Raw genomic sequence first — 16,271 nt, forward strand, 5'->3', positions numbered from 1 at the left:
CTTACACTTTGTTTTACCTAGGAAACTGAGTGGTCTCAGGATTTTTTGGATGGTAGTATGATCACTATAAGCTAATTAAAGAAAAGACAAAGTCCCCCAGAATAGAAGACACTCACTGGGGCTGATCTCCTTTCGCAAGAGGGGTGACAAAGCACATGGGTGTTAGAATCAGAGAGGCCTCAGAGCTAATCCTGGTTACAAGACATACTAGTCATATGGCCCTTAGGGACTTATGCTTCCTCATGTATAACTCTCCTTAATTGTAAATTGGGGTTTTTGTCAGGATCAAGTGAGAAGATGCAGCAGAGTCTGGCAGAATAAGCACGTAGGAATACTTCTCCTCCTCCTCCTCCTCCTCCATCATCGTGACCTTCATCATGTTATTGTTTCTCTGACCTTCTATCTTTAGCCTTCTATCTTTAAATTCCTTCCCTCCATTTCAGCTGCCTTGATCTTTTTCCTTTAACACACAAGGCACGTCCCCTCATTAGCATTTTGCACACGCTGTTTTCCTGGCTTCGGATGTCCTTGTTTTCCTGAATCTACATGGCTCAAGTGTTTCCCATATTCTCATGGCTTACGTGCCACCACTCTATTACATCCCTATAGCTTGAATGCCTCCCTTTATATCCTCATGGTTCAAATCTCCTCCCACCCCCCATCATATCCTCATGCCTCACTCTTCACCTGCTTCAGATCAACTCCAATGTCACGTTCTCAGGGGTACCCTTCCTTATCTCCCAGTAACAATTTTATTTATTTATTTATTTATTTATTTATTTATTTTTAAAGATTTTATTTATCTATTCATGAGAGACACAGAGAGGCAAAGACACAGGCAGAGGGAGAAGCAAGCTCCTTATAGGGAGCCCGATGTAGGACTCGATCCCAGGACCCCAGGATCACGACCTCTTCCTGCATGAGTTTATAGGGCTTTCACATAACCTATTTCAGTAGATCCTTGGAATATTGTAAAAGAAGGGTCAAGAATAATTGTTACTTATTAAGGAAATTGAAGGTGAAGATTTAAAGGTTTTCCCCAGGTTACATGGCTGCTAAGGGTCAAAGGTGGAAGTAGAACACAGATCTTCATCCGCTCAGCAGTGCCTCACAGTAAAAAACAGAGCAAAGCCACACGGGGAATGTTGCCAAGTGTATGAGGGTGTGTGTATGTTTTTGTGCTTAAGCAGAGCCTTTCTGTCTAGCTATTTATACGCTGGCTATTTCCACCTCTTATTAAGAAAAAATGAAAATGAAAGCTTAATTTGAAAAGGGAGAAGGTGAAAATACCTCTGCAAAGTGAACTAAATACAAAAAATCTAAACAAAGGATCCTCCCCATCTCTCAAAGAGATGGTGTGCAACTCTGTGTACAGTTTCTGTGTCTAAACAGCCAATCACTTCCTTTTCATGGCCACATGTTCCTGGGTGGGTTCACTCACTTATCAGCCTGTACACCTATCTACCCCCTTCCCAGCAGGAACCACCTAACATTTTTCCTGCTCCTTCTAAATTCCAGCGGGAGCAGTTCATTTCTATTGAGTTGCCTTTATCTTTTCTTGTCTTTATGTTACAGCAAACACCAAAAACACTGTAGTGATTTCCTGGCATCTCACTAGCTGGTTTAGGGTCAGCTGGAGCAATATCAGATGGTCTCTACACCCTGCTAATGTGGCAAGCAGCGGAGGCATCCTGCATTCTGTGTCCCTAGGCACATACACAGGACCCCACTCAAGGTACTTGTGCTGCTGAACCACAAAATTTACCAACTTCATTAGAAGAGATTGTAAAGAAAATTACATCCTATCTTTTCCTGAAAAATGCAATTTTTGGCCTTTTTCTATTTAATCTTACATTACCAAAGGGCTTATTAATATACGTAACTTAGTCGTTGTGGTGTCAGCAAATATGCCCCAGTATGGAGCTACAGATATGAACTAAGGAGAGGAGACTTTCAGACTGTACATTTATCACGTGTAACTAGTAAACACCTTAAGTTTATGAAACAGGCATATAGTATGTACTCAGAAACACCAGTATAATTATACTCTAAGTAACTAGAACTGACAACCTAAGTCTTTCTCATTGCTGGCAGATCCAAAGATTAAAATATGCTTACTCCTATTGTAAAACTTGGACTTTATGGAAAAATGACTATAGAAAAAAAAATAATAATAACAATCTGAAATGTATCCAGATAGTTTCATTGAGGAAAAAAGCAATAAAGAAGTGTTGTATTATATGTAACTATTCTATGTGAATAATGGTGAAGATAAATTTGCCAAGACTTCTCTTTCCCTTCATTCATGAATTACAATATACAACAAAGTATGAAACGATAACAGAATATTATTCAAATCCTTTCACTGATTTCTTTAAGAGCAGCATTTTCCATTATAAGAAAATTATGCAAAAAATAGGGCAGAAAGTAATAATATAAGAACATAGAAGCATAGTGAAGGCACTAGAATTGATACACTTCCATGATCAAAACTGAATTGGATTCATTTTTGCATAAAAGCCAAAAACAAAAATTTTAAAATCTGAATTTTAACCATGGTATGAATGTACTTTAAATAACTTCTTTCCTTTAGATCACAGGAACTTTACATATGCATTAAAAGGTGTACCTTTACTTTCTTTTTAAAGATTTTATTTATTTATTCATGAGAGACAGGGGAGAGAGAATGAGAGAGAGAGAGAGAGAGAGAGAGAGAGAGAGAGGCAGAGACACAGGCAGAGGGAGAAGCAGCCTCATGCAGGGAGCCTGATGCGGGACTTGATCCCAGGTCTCCAGGATTACACCCTGGGCAGAAGGCGGCACTAAACCGCTAAGCCACCTGGGCTTAGGGACCCAAAAAGGTACCCCAAAAGGTGTACCTTTAAATGTTTAAATCTGTCCCCCCCAAATAGGATAAAATATAGGATTGAAAAGTTAGAACAAATACCATTCCTGGAGTGAAATTGTGTGCTATAACATACAGAAGAAGGTTGGAGCAGTGTCTTCATTCCAGGAGATCCCCTTTCCCTTTGGAGGATTTCACAAGAATTTCCTAAGAATGTGTTGTGTACCTATGGTGGTGCAAGATATTACAATGGATTCAAAGAACAGATGGATTCAAGTGGAATGGAATGGCAAGGCAAACAAGTCAGCTGGTAAGCCAGATAGAGCATTGTTTCACATTACAGACATGGTCTCTACAGTCAAGGAACATGATCTAGGCAAGGCAATGATGTGCTGCACATGAAACATTGAGAGTAGGAGTTCTTTTCACTATGACATTGGGTTCAGGGGTAGTTAGAATGATTGAATTTTGTGTATAATCCTAATTATTATTATTATTATTATTATTATTAAAGATTTTATTCACCTATTCATGAGAGACAGAGAGAGAGAGAGAGAGAAAGAGGCAGAGACACAGGCAGAGGGAGAAGCAGGCCCCATGCAGGAAGCCTGACGAGGGACTCGATCCCGGGACCCCAGGATCACACCCTGAGCCAAAGGCAGATGCTCAATGGCTGAGCCACCCAAGCGCCCTAATCCTATTCATTAAAAAAGGTAAAGGTGGCTTTACAGTCACAAGGGAATAAACCAGTGCACCAGGTGAGTACAAAGAGAAAGTGATGCTTCTCTCTTAAAACTTCCCTGCCCCTCATTCCTCAGACTCTCGGAAAAACAAACAAACAAACAAACAAACAAACCATGGAGCTGTGAGTGACACTACAAATTCTGAGCCTGTTTTCATTAGTTATAGATGCCAGAAGAAATAGGATGACAACAAACCAACCTCTTCATAGATTTATGAGGACATGATATCAGACTTGAATTATAAAAACATCCTGAGGATGAAGTTTGCAGTGTAGTTCTGAATATAGCCTGCCATGATCAAATTTTGTGTGAAACCTGTTCCTCTCTCCTTGGGTAAGAACTGCAAAAAGGGTGAACAAAGATCCCCCCAGTACTTGGAACAACAGCAGTAAAGGGGAAAGGATTCCTTTGGGCCACAATATTGGACAGGAAATCACAGAGGTGGTTTAGAGTCCTGGAGGTGTGCCCTCACCTAACTCCTGAGAGAAGGTGGAATATTCTAAAATACAAAGAACACATGGCACTGACTTAGAGGAAGTTCCCTGTGTGACTTCCAAGGAGAAAACCATTTATTGGTGGAGGGATGGAAGACCGATCAAGGTTCAGTCCCTGGGCTATCACCCCATTTCTATCTCTTCTTTTTCCCTCCTCAGCTCTCACCATGCTTGGCATTAGGGGTCCTCATGATCCTCCTCCAGGACTCCAGCCCAATCCCTCTGCATCCATCCAGCCTTCTTTCTGACATCCTCCTTCCACCATGTTCACAATGGAGGCAACATAGCACGGTAGTTGGGAGGATGGTCTTTTTTGGGTAGACCTAGATGGGAACCCCAGCTCACCTCACCGGCAGAATATCCCTCAACCCCACATATTCCCAAAGCAAAAGGAAAAAAAAAAAGAGAGAGAAAAAAAACACTTTTAGCTTCTTGAACCTACAGCATTTTAAATGTCTCCATTTCCAAAAAGAATCATGGCTTCACATTTGCATAATTCAAAGTTCACTTGGGTGTTTTTCAGAGTCACAGAAATAGCCTTAAAGTAATACAGGTCTCCATCTCTAGCAGACAGATAGTGTTTGTGGATTTAAAAAAAAATGTTTTTAAAGCTTTTATTTATTTATTCATGACAGACAGAGAAAGAGAGAGGCAGAGACACAGGCAGCGGGAGAAGCAGGCTCCATGCAGGGAGCCCAACGTGGGACTCGATCCTGGGTCTCCAGGATCACACCCAGGGCCGAAGGCGGCACCGACACCAAACTACTGGGCCACCGGGGCTGCCCGTGTTTGTGGATTTTTAAAAGACTTTTTTTTTCTTTTAAAGCTCCCCCCCCCGCCCCCCAAAAAATTAAAGCTTCTCCCTGTCAAGGTTTAAAGAAATCTACAGTTAGAGTTTCAGGCTGAGCAGGGATCCTGTTTCATTAGTTTATCTACCATAAATCTTCATTGTTTGGGTCAGGCTTGGTCAGAAAAGTATCTGTGAGAATTTTACTTACCATGTATGTGTATTGTAGTGATGGGACACAGCAAGTGTTTCTTAGCACACATAGGAGATAACATTATCCATGCAGCACCCTGGGTAGGTGGGTGAGGGTGAAAAGGCTCTAGGAGGTGTGAGGGCTCCTGCCACCCGAAGGGAGCGTGTGAGATTTCTTGGTGCCACAGTATAATTATCGTGTAACTTGGGTGTGGTCCCTTTTGCTCCTTTCACCCTGGAGTGTGTGCACCCGTGTGTGTTCTGTATGCCAGGTGTCAATGTAACTGTGCAATAGCATATTGCCAGCTGTGTAGCTCTAACTCTGAGTGCTTTTACAGTCTCCTCAGTCAAACTTTTTGGGGTGCCTGGTTGCCTCAGTTGGTGGAGTGTGAGACTCTTGATCTCGGGGTCGTGAGATCAAGCCCCATGTTGGGAACAGAGATTACTTAAATTAAAAAAAAAAATCTAAAAAAAGAAAAACAACAACCAACTTTTCAAAACTGCTGCTTTGTCCTCTGATCTTCAATTTTACCCAGGCTTTTGACTGTTGATTAGAAAGTACTCTTAAAATAATTACATTACCCAGAAATAAGATCATTTGTCTTTTCCTTTTAAAACAATTTTCTTGTTATAGTCACTTCAATTGTTTCTAAATTAAGCCTTATGAATGACCCTGCAGAATGGATGGTTTCCACAAACAGAAATGCTTCCCCCAAAAACCAAGACTTATTACTAGAACTGACCCATCACAGAAATCCCACTCTATTCGCTGAACAGAATTAGCAAGAGGACCAACTGAGGCAAGTGTCGCACTTAGGGCCTTGTGGACCTCTTTCGGAGACTACATTTGACAGCAGGAATATTATGGAATAACTGTTAGATCATAGGCCATGTTGGCCAACAGATTGGGGTCCAAATCCTGCTCTGCCACTCAGAGGCTATGCACACTCTCAGGTCCTCAGTTTTGTTACCTGAAAACAGTGAGAACAATGAGTGTGTGTGGTCCATGTGGTTGCTATAAAGGAAACATACATAAAATGCCTTTACGTACACAGAGGAAGGAGGAAAATTTGCCCTCCCTCTGCCTCTATTCAGGTCACTCCTCGGGAAGCACTAATGTCACTGGGTAAGTTTCCAGGTTATAAATTTGCCAAAAGCAAGGATTACTATTTGCTAAAGCCTAGTACATTCCCTCTGCTGCTTGCTTTCACCTGGCTCTAGAGATAAGCAGAAATCTCTGGCACTTTCTCCCTTATTCCCTCTGCTTTCAGGTAGTACAGTGACTCTATCCTCTCCAGCTTAGCCGTGAATGGCGCTAACACTGAAATGTGAGTTGAGAGGGTGGAGGCCTCACATGAGCCTCGAGGCTAAATCATCCACCCCAACCTGATCGGTGGGGACGCCTGCCCTGGTTTTCTGGCTAACGGTAAGAATAACTTTGATTTCCCGAGGTCTGTATGTTTATAGTTCCCAGTGGGAAGAGGAGGGGATTAGCAGAACAGGATTTGGATATTTCCAGGTCTTGGTACAATATCAAGTCACACTACCTCAAGGAATAAAGAATAAAATGGCAGCCAACACACACCAAAAAGAAGCTTCACTCTCCTAACAAAGGCGGTATGCAATCCTCCTCCAAGGTGTTCCCATTCTGGAGACAGAGACGCTTCCACTTCCTTTTTAAAAATTCCCTTTCCGTGCTAGCAACCAGACAGGGCTCAGCAAGAGCTATCTGTCAGAACCTCAGCCCTTCCTCCTAGGCGTGGATGGTGGAGAGAGAACAGCCTTGCATCTCATCTTTTGCCAGGCGATGAGGCAGGGCTGTCTTTTCTGAGAGGTGTTTGCATTTGGCCCTGGGAAATTTGAACTGTAAAGGTGACATCCTTCCATACAGCAGGCTCTCTTTTTCAGCTGGGAAGGCAAACTGGGTTTCTTTTTTCATTGGAAATGGATTCAAATGCAGAAATGGCCAGAGTGTCATTACATGTTTTTATGCTCTGTTAAAAACTACACATAGCCAAGGTGGCAACAAAACAAAAGCCCATCAACAGATCAATGGATAAACAAAATATGGTATATACACACCACAGAATATTATTCAGCCTTAATAAAAAATGAAATTCTAATATGCTACATCACGAATGAGCCTCGAAAATATTGTGCTAAGTGGAAGAAGCCAGATATAAAAGGACAAATATTGTGTGAATAGTTAAATTCAGAGAGTTAGAAAGTAAAATAGAGGTTACCAGGGCTAGGAGAAAAGGAGTGAACAAAGAGTTAGTGCTTACTGTGTATATAGAGTTTCTGTTTGAGGTGATGAGAAAGTTCTGCAGATGGATTGTGGGGATGGTTACACAATATTGTGAATGTACTTAATGTCACTGAATTGTGCACTAAAAATGGTTAAAATGGTAAATTTGATGTGATGTATATATTTTACAGGAAGAAAGAAAAAAGAAAGATGAAAGAACTACCCAGTGGTCCTGGGATACCAACTCTAAGAAAGAGAAGGGTCCCAGAATTCTATCCTGACTTCCCAGCATCCACTTGTCACTGGGACAGAGCTTTTCTAAGTGGCCAAGACAAGATCAAAGCCAAAGGAAACAATGCTCTTCACAAAACCTGGCAAAGAGTACTTATTAAAGTAGTCCCATTGACAAAATAATGGACTCCAGGATTGTTTCTGTTCATTCAAGGGGACAGCACACCCCAGAGGCAGGGAGGGGCAGGCAGGAAGGATTCTGCTTTCAATGGCTGCTTGGACCTTTGACCAAAGAGTAACCCAATAAGCCTGTTGTAGTCTCCAGCACATGATTTATGACCATAGATACTATTTATTTCCAAATGAGAACTGTAAATTGTGTAGATGTTTCTGGGGGAAAAAAAAGATGATTTCTGTTAAACAATGGTATTTTTTGGCTACTGTAACTACACAATTTAACTCCCTCACTCCTGCTCATGAAATATTTAAAAAGTTTCTGATTTTATTGTGCCATTATAAACAGATTTCCTCCTAAATGTTTCTAGAATATGTTAATTTCTTTGATCTTCTTAATAATCCTGGTTAAGAATATAACTGGTAAAAATACATATATATATGTAAAATTCTTTTATCCATGAAAAAAAGTAACTGCCGGCTATAATTCAGTAGAGTTAAACAGAAAGAGTAATTTACATCTCCTTTATTCCTAATAACAATTGTAAAAATAAGTAAAATATTCTGGATGTTGTAGTCATGGAGACACTTCTACCTCCGAGGCATAAAACATAATTTGTTGAGGAATGTCTAATAAGACAGAATGAAATCTAACAGAGACAAGGAAACCTAATCAAAGTCTTTAAATTCTAGTTTCTCCTCTTTCAATTTGGATTAATTCCTAACAACTTAGTGCCCAGAAGTAACCACAATAGAAAGTACCTGGCAAACTTAAAAAGCTTCAGACTAATTAGAACAGAGAAAAGAAATGCACGTGTCAGAAATAAAAGCAGCAAATAACATGAAATCATCCTGTGTTCTTTCATCTGCAAATAGAGTTGTCTTACAATTTATTTTAACCAAATAAAGTATTTTGATTAGATTCCAACTCTGATGGGCCCTGAAGTGGGGAAGGAAAGCTACATGGTGATTAATAGGTAAATAAGATATAGTCCCTATTCTGTAAGAGCTAGCAGTCTAGTGTACCAACATACAATGAGGGTACAAATGTGTACTTACTTATAGGTAATGTAAAATATTCCAGTCATCATGTTAAAAATTAAGAAGAAACAGGTGGAATTAATTTTACTAATATATTTCATGTAGCCAAAATATATTCAAAACATTATCATTTCAACATGTATCAATTTAAAAATTATTAATGAAGCATTTTATATCCCTCTTTTTAAAAAAAAATTATTTATTCACTCACGAGAAACACAGAGAGGGAGGTAGAGACATAGGCAGAGAGAGAAGCAGGCTCCCTGCGGGGAGCCTGATGTGGGACTCGATCCCAGGACCCTGGGATCACAACCTGAGCCAAAGGCAGATGCTCAACCACTGAGCCGCCCAGGTGTCCCTACATCCCTCTTTTTTTGGTCGTTGTTCTAAATCTTTGAAATTCAAAATGTATTTTGTACTGACAACACATCTCAGTTTGGGCCAGGCACATTTCAGATGTTCAATGGCCACATGTGGCCAGTGCTACTGTATCTAACAGAGAAGATAGTGGGAGGTATAGAAAATATTCAAAGAGCTCAGAAGCAAGACCACCCTCATATATAAGGCTATATATAAGAGCCATGCCCTGCTCAGCGGGGAGTTTGCTTCTCCTGCTTCTCCTTCCTGCTCATGCTTTCTCTCTTTCAAATGAATAAATAAAATCTTTTTTTTTTTAAGAGCCATAAAAAAAAAAAAAAGGAACATCTGGGGCATCTTCAAAGAGGCGGTTGCATCTGAACTGAGTCTTGAGAGTCTTTAAGTTAGGAAATGGTATACTCAGACTTGCATTGCACAAAGAGCTCACTGGTGGCTGAAGGGAAGATCAGATGGTTGGGGGATAGAAGGAATTAACAATCTAGACAAGAGATATTGGGAACCAGGGCAAAGGCCAGGGTGGATTTAAAAGCTATTTTGGAGGCAGAATTAGGAGATGTAGTGACTGACTGGAAATGACAAGGCAGTGTCGAAGATACCGTACGTGGTTACCCAGTAACGATTTGTCTGACCTTCTCTGTTAACAGAAATTTGATTTTGTTCAGGTGTTTTGCACCCTCTGCTATGCCTCGTTTGGTGGTGGGCGGGGGAGAAGACGAAAGGATTCCTAGCCCCAGGAGGGTGTATCTTATCTAGCATAAGCCAATTATAGTAACTTTATTTATCATTGACTGGCTTAGGAAGGAACATGAAATCGAATTTTGGCCAATGAGACTTGTAGATTAGTCTGTAAGGGTAAGGGTGGGATTCCAAGAGGGGCTTCTTAGATCTTAAGAACAGATACAAGGAGGGGGTAATCTCTTTCTGCCTTTAGTGTGAGGTGTGGTGAGGATGTAATGCCTGGAACTACTGCAGCCAGTGTCATCCTGAGCGGAGTCAGACAACATCTGAGAGTGGCAGAGTGGATATATGGACTCTTGATGACATCATTAAACCATGGAATTACCCAACCCTGGAAACGTTCCACAAAATGCTTCTTGTTTTGTGAGAGGATATATGTATGGATTATTTCAGACATGGCGGTCATCCCTTATTTGCCAGTGATAGCATCCTAACAGATAGGAAAAGGGAAGAATTGGACAACGCCTCAACCACTGGTAATAGCTATGTCTTTCCTCTCTTCAGGATGTTAGATAGCATGTGAAACTCTTTCACCTCATAAATCCTCCTGACAGTCCAGGAGGTGTTTAGGCAGAGTCTTGTCTGTTTTCACCGGCACAGCATCATTCTCCCCTATTCTTCCTTTACATTTCCAGTAACTAGTATAGTATTTGGGATAAAAATAATAATAAAAAAAATGGCTATAATTTCTTGAGCTTTTTCTATGCGTCAAAAACTGTTAAATGTTTTATATACAAAATTTCATTTACTTCCTCATTTTGTCTCATTTACAGAGCTGACAACAGCTCTGTGGGTGGGGTATTATCATCGCCATTTAACACACGAGGAAACTGAAGCTCAGAGGGGTTTAGTTATAAAATCAAGGTCTCAAAGTTAGTAACTTGAACCCAGGTATGTCTGTCTGTAAAGGTTATATTCTTTGCCACCTTAATACAATAGCACAGAGCAAGTCCCTATGTTTATTGAACAAATGAACTAATTGATTAAATGAAATAAACACGTGCTCAAAGAGATTAAGTACCTTGCAGAGAGGCACCCAACTAAAGACAGGTCCATGACCTCACACAGGGCTTCTAATCCCAAAGCCATTGTCCTTCCTACCACATTCTGTGACTATCATTTCTGCCCCAGCTTTGTTGAGGTATAGTTGACAACCCAAGGTTATCATTTATGTGGCACTTAGACACTGCTTTGAATGGCTCCTGGCAACTGCTTTGCATAGGAGTCTTTTCTTTACAACCAGATTACCAATTCCTTTGGGCAGCACAGCTTTTCTGTAGCTCTCATAGCAATCAGAATCACGTATTTTTTTCCTAGTTAAGAGCTTGATTTTAAAATCTAGTATCCTTAATATATAGACAAATCTATCATGGTTAGGATGACCATAACTCCTGGTTTGCCTGTAACAGGCTTGGTTTACACCTATTGCCCCAGCTTTATTATTAATAGAGTAATATAAATACTCTGAAAAGTAATCCTGTTTAGACAATAAATTGCATGGTCACCTTAATCCTGGTAAACAAGAGCTTAGTACTTAGTTTGGCCTGTTCAGCTATGCTCTGTCAATCATGCCCAACACAGCTGTTTTTGGATAAAGATTGATCCAACACTCATCAAGTTCATATTCAATACTGGAACACAGAGAGCTTTCATGAACAAAGCCTACCATACCTCATCACTTCTGTCTACCATTTATCCCATATTCTCCTGCCTCTCAAAATCTCTTCTCCTTTGTATCACAGGTTTCCCTTCCAGTAGCTTCTTACTAGCTTGCATCTCACATCCTAAGGCTTGCCAGCAGAAATGGGGTAATAGGTTTGAAAATCAGAGGAATGCATTCTAACAATCCTGTTATTGTCTAGCAGCTCTTTGTGGCTAAAATCTTTTCATCTAAAGATGGACATCCTTTTATAAATAGTAATATAGGAAAAAGCAAACCTTTTCTGGCTAAGCATCTATCTTTTGGCCTCTATGTCATATGTGAATATGTATATGTTCTGGGAAAATGGGGTCACACAATCAACTAGAATATATATATTTTTTAAACCAGCGAAAATGTATCATGGTAGTAACAAGAGATTCCCAACACGTCAATGCCATCGTGACCTTAGCTTAAACTACTTTGAGTTCTGGAATTAATTATGACTGATGAGGTGAGAATAAGAAGCAAAATAATTCTTCTTTTTTTTTTTTTTTTTTGGTTTATTTATTTGAGAGAGAGAAAAAGAGAGCATGAGCAGAAAGGGCAAAGGGAGAGACAGAAAGAAGCAGACTCCGCACTGAGTGCAGAGCCCAACACCAGGCCTGATCCCAGGACCCTGAGATCATGACCTGAGCTGAAACCAGGAGTCAGACATCCAACCAACTATACCACTCAGGTACCCCAAGAAGTAAAATAATTCTTAAACACACTATGCCTATTGAGGTATGTTATCAGAGGGGACCCACCAGAGATTAATTTTTTGTCCGCCTCTCTTTTTCTTTAAGTTAAATGGCAAAAATCAGATCTCGATGGCCTCATTTATACATTACATTTATGAGTATAAATGTAGAGCCAGTGGCCTTGCTATCTATGGAGAAGGGTGTTTCAGGATCCTCTGTTCTGACAATTTAATAAAAAAAGCTGGTTCACTACGTTAAAAAAAAAAAAAACCTTGGGAAAGAGATTCCATGAAGTAGCAGATGCTTTAAGAGGCCTTGACTCAGCACATGTGGGATTCACCTGCATCCTAAGAAGTGGCTATACAGGGGAACTCTCTTGGTTGGGACATCCTCTTGCCTGACTTGTCAGCAGGACCAGCTAGGAGTCCCTGCAGGAATAAACAGGCAGTGACTGTCAGATTGCACAAGGCCACTGTGAGACAGTGAGAAGCAAGTATGGGTAGACCAGTGAGACCTTAGCATTTTAGGGTAGGCATGTGGAAGTCAAGGGCCAATTCTGAACTGAATAAGCCCTGGAGATTGTCGAACAATTAAAGGAAGGATCAGATCGAGAGATATATATTGGCTTGCCTGCTTATAGGATATATGGGAATTCTGAAAATTTAACTAAAAAATAAGAGAGATGTTACTTCACATGTACCCCATGCTGTGGGGTACAAGTGAAGTTCCCACCAGTTGTAAATGCATCTGACAAGAGCATCTGGCTGGATGAGATTGTTCTGGTAAGAATCTGGTCCAAACATACACCATACATAGTGTGTTTTGTTTCATGGTTATTAAATTTATCTTATTAGAATCTCTGATATGCAATGTGTACTTTATTGACCTTATTCACCCTGGCAATAAATTACACCCTCATACCCATGATAACTTTTGGAGGGATTAATGCAATCAAAGGCAATAATGGCCCCTTCTCACTTGCCTATGTCTCTGTCTTCTCTCTAAGATTTTATTATTCCTTTATCAACAACATCTTTCCAATAAGCAAAACGATCTCATGCTTTTTCCTTTCCTTGTTTCCTCCTGGGCTCCATGTCAATATTTACACATTACCACTCACTCCTACTGTTTGCCTATGATGGCCTTCAGATCCTGTCCTCAACCTCTCATCAAATAACCTCAGATTTTCCATCATTTAATCTGTCTCACATAATATTTCCACTTTGACAGGAAAACAACTTTCCAAAGTCCAATGCTGGGCTCTCTTTTAAAAAGAAAATTAGTTGAACACTTAACCATGATGAACCGTGAGAATATTGTCCAATGTTATTTGCTAATGTCTCATTGTTCACTCAATTTTCATCGTCTCTGTGAAAGCCAATAAAGAACATGGCCCACCCAATCTCAGAAGGCTGCTGGACCAATTGCTCAGAGGGGCTTGCCATCACTAACTCCTATGATTCCTCTTCTCAAAGAATAAGAAAAACTGGAATAAGAAAGGTAAGAAGTTGGCTGTCTTTCTTCCTTTCTTTAATCTGATGAAGTATCTTGAATTCCAACAGTCAAAAATATCTCAGCTTTTCATGACATTATTTTCATTTGTCCAACATTACCTGCATTTGCAGATAGCCACTGTTTTTAAATTATTCTATTAACCACATATATCTGCTATCAATCTCAGCGAAGTTTATTTTATTGTTTCCCCTTTCTCCGTCCCTTGCCCACTCTGCTTTCATTTGTTTCTAGCAAAATGCCCAGATACAATCAGCCTTCAGTAGAATACTGATAGAGTGAATGTGAACATAATTTCTTGTTTGAACTAGTGTATTCATTTCCTAACTAGTCTCCCCTCAAGACTATTCTTCACACAGCTATCAGAGGGGCCATTTTCAAAAAAATGTGCCACTCTCTGTGCCACTTTGTTGCTTGCAAATACCAGTGACACCCCATTATCTTCAATGTCAAATCTAACCTCTCAGTCTGACATTATAAATTGACTCACAATCTGGCCCTGTCTTTTCTAAAGTTCTTGACCCTCTTTCCACTCATTCCTGCTGCAACCACAGGGGAGAGGCAGGCTCTTCTTAAATGGCTGTGAGCTCTTGCCCTCACTGGCCTTCCTCATATGACCCCAACTTCTACCAAACAAAGCCTGAATCAATGTTCAGTCTTTAGTTATCAATGATCATTCATTGTACATGTTCTATGTGTCAAATGCTATCTTGAGCACATTATACACCATTCTAGTATTTCTTTTAATCCCAATAATAGGGCAGCCTGGGTGACTCAGTGTTTTAGCACCACCTTCAATCCAGGGCGTGATCCTGGAGACCCAGGATCGAGTCCGTCAGGGTCCATGCAGGGAGCCTGCTTCTCCCTCTGCCTGTGTCTCTGTCTCTCTCTCTCTCTTTCTCTCTCTGTGTCTCTCATGAATAAATAAATAAAATATTTAAAACATATATTTAAAAAAAAATCCCAATAATAACAATGAGTGCTGGGCATTAATTCATTCCCTAAAATGTGCATCTACTTGATAATGGTGGATCTAGGATTTAACCCCATACATCTGCCCTCAAAGACCAGGTGCTCTTACTCACCAAGTATACCATCTCCCATTCCACCCCCCACCCCTTGCCATTTGTCTCTAGCTAGTGCTCACCACATTATAGGAGTTGCTGTTGACAGATGAAAGTTCCCTGGAGAGATTATGAACACCTCAATAGCAAAGGTGGTTATATATCTCCATACTGCTAGTGCTCACTGTAGCACGAACACATAACATGTGCATAAACACTTTTTTTTATTTTAGCTGATTGAATTTTAATCTATGCATCCAATAACAGGAAAAAGCTTGATCCCAGTTGAAACAGATAGTTGAACTACATGTAGAGCTCAGAGCTTTTTTACCTAGTAGGAACAAATCCAGCAATTCAATTGGATAAGGAAGCTGGATCTCCACTTCCATCTCCAATCCACTCTATAAATTATTATTCCAAATTCATCTATAGGAATGTGGCATTGTAATATTCATGGCAGCCATCTGCAATTCAACCAGCCAACCATACAAGCAGAAACCCCACATTTTCAATAACAGCATTGCTTAATCTAAAATGCTTTTTGGAAGACAAAGAAGCATTCATAAAATGAAACAGTAGTGAATGTTGATAATGAGAAAGTTTTACAACAAAGTGTCTTGCTGATTTATACAGTGCTTCCATGTCAATGGCTAGAAGAAATTTTTACAAAGATTCTGTCTTCTAAGCCTAGGCAACATGCCAGAAAGGTTGTCAGTGCCTTTAAAGACAATGAAACTGAAGAGGGAGAGGAGGTGAAGGATGGGGGGCAAGAAAGAAGGAAAGGGGGAGGTAGAAGAGAGACAGACTTATCTTTAATCCCTGGGTACGTAAGGGAAATTTTAAGTAGTAAAATAAAGAAAATGAGCCCTTTTTTTTTTTTTTTTTTTTTTTTTTTTATCTGGAAGGAGCTGTCATCTGAATTTCAGGTTGGTTTTGAGAACATCCCAGGGACCTACATACTCTCAGGGCTGGTAGAGCAATGTTTTCTTTTCTACTCTTACTTCAATTCAACCATACAACAAAGCATTCTATAGAACAACAAACAGAGAGCCGTAAAGCAAGACAATACATCCCCAAAGAAGACCAGAAAAAGTCACTAAAGTTTCAGGTTATTAGACTGAATTTCCAAGGGCAGCAGTCTCTAGTAATAATTTCCTTCCCTTATGTGAAAGAAATGTGAAAATATATAGCTTCCCCTAAGGCTAGCAATATCTGATGCTCAGAGTGTTAGATAAAAATGTATCACCAATAGTTCACATCAGAGGAGAGGCTGGCCTGGTCCTTGATTAAACAACATGCTAAACTTATTCTCCTTAGTAATTCAATAAAGGGCATTCTCTCCTGCATTCTGTCCCTGCGTTTCCATGGCCATACCAGACCCCAAGAGGCTAGTCAAGATGGTGATCAGGAAACAAGCTGGCCCAAGGTTATGGCTCCAGTCC

The 16,271-nt window shown here is 40.2% G+C and overlaps 1 protein-coding gene across 17 annotated transcripts in view; it reads right to left on the minus strand.

The window, feature by feature from the left end:
• The window catches only part of NCALD (neurocalcin delta), a 370,180-nt gene that overhangs the window by 31,612 nt on the left and 322,297 nt on the right, over positions 1 to 16,271 (minus strand). Inside the window, exon 1 of one of the 17 annotated variants that reach the window (XM_035712675.2) lies at positions 4,249 to 4,462. The exons of the other annotated variants lie outside the window; for them this stretch is intronic. The gene's annotated coding sequence lies outside the window, so the exon portion shown is untranslated. Of the gene's footprint in view, positions 1 to 4,248; positions 4,463 to 16,271 lie in introns of those variants that run through there. 17 annotated transcript variants of the gene reach the window in all.

Source organism: Canis lupus, chromosome 13 (genome assembly GCF_003254725.2).
Source record: "Canis lupus dingo isolate Sandy chromosome 13, ASM325472v2, whole genome shotgun sequence".
Taxonomy (NCBI): domain Eukaryota; kingdom Metazoa; phylum Chordata; class Mammalia; order Carnivora; family Canidae; genus Canis; species Canis lupus.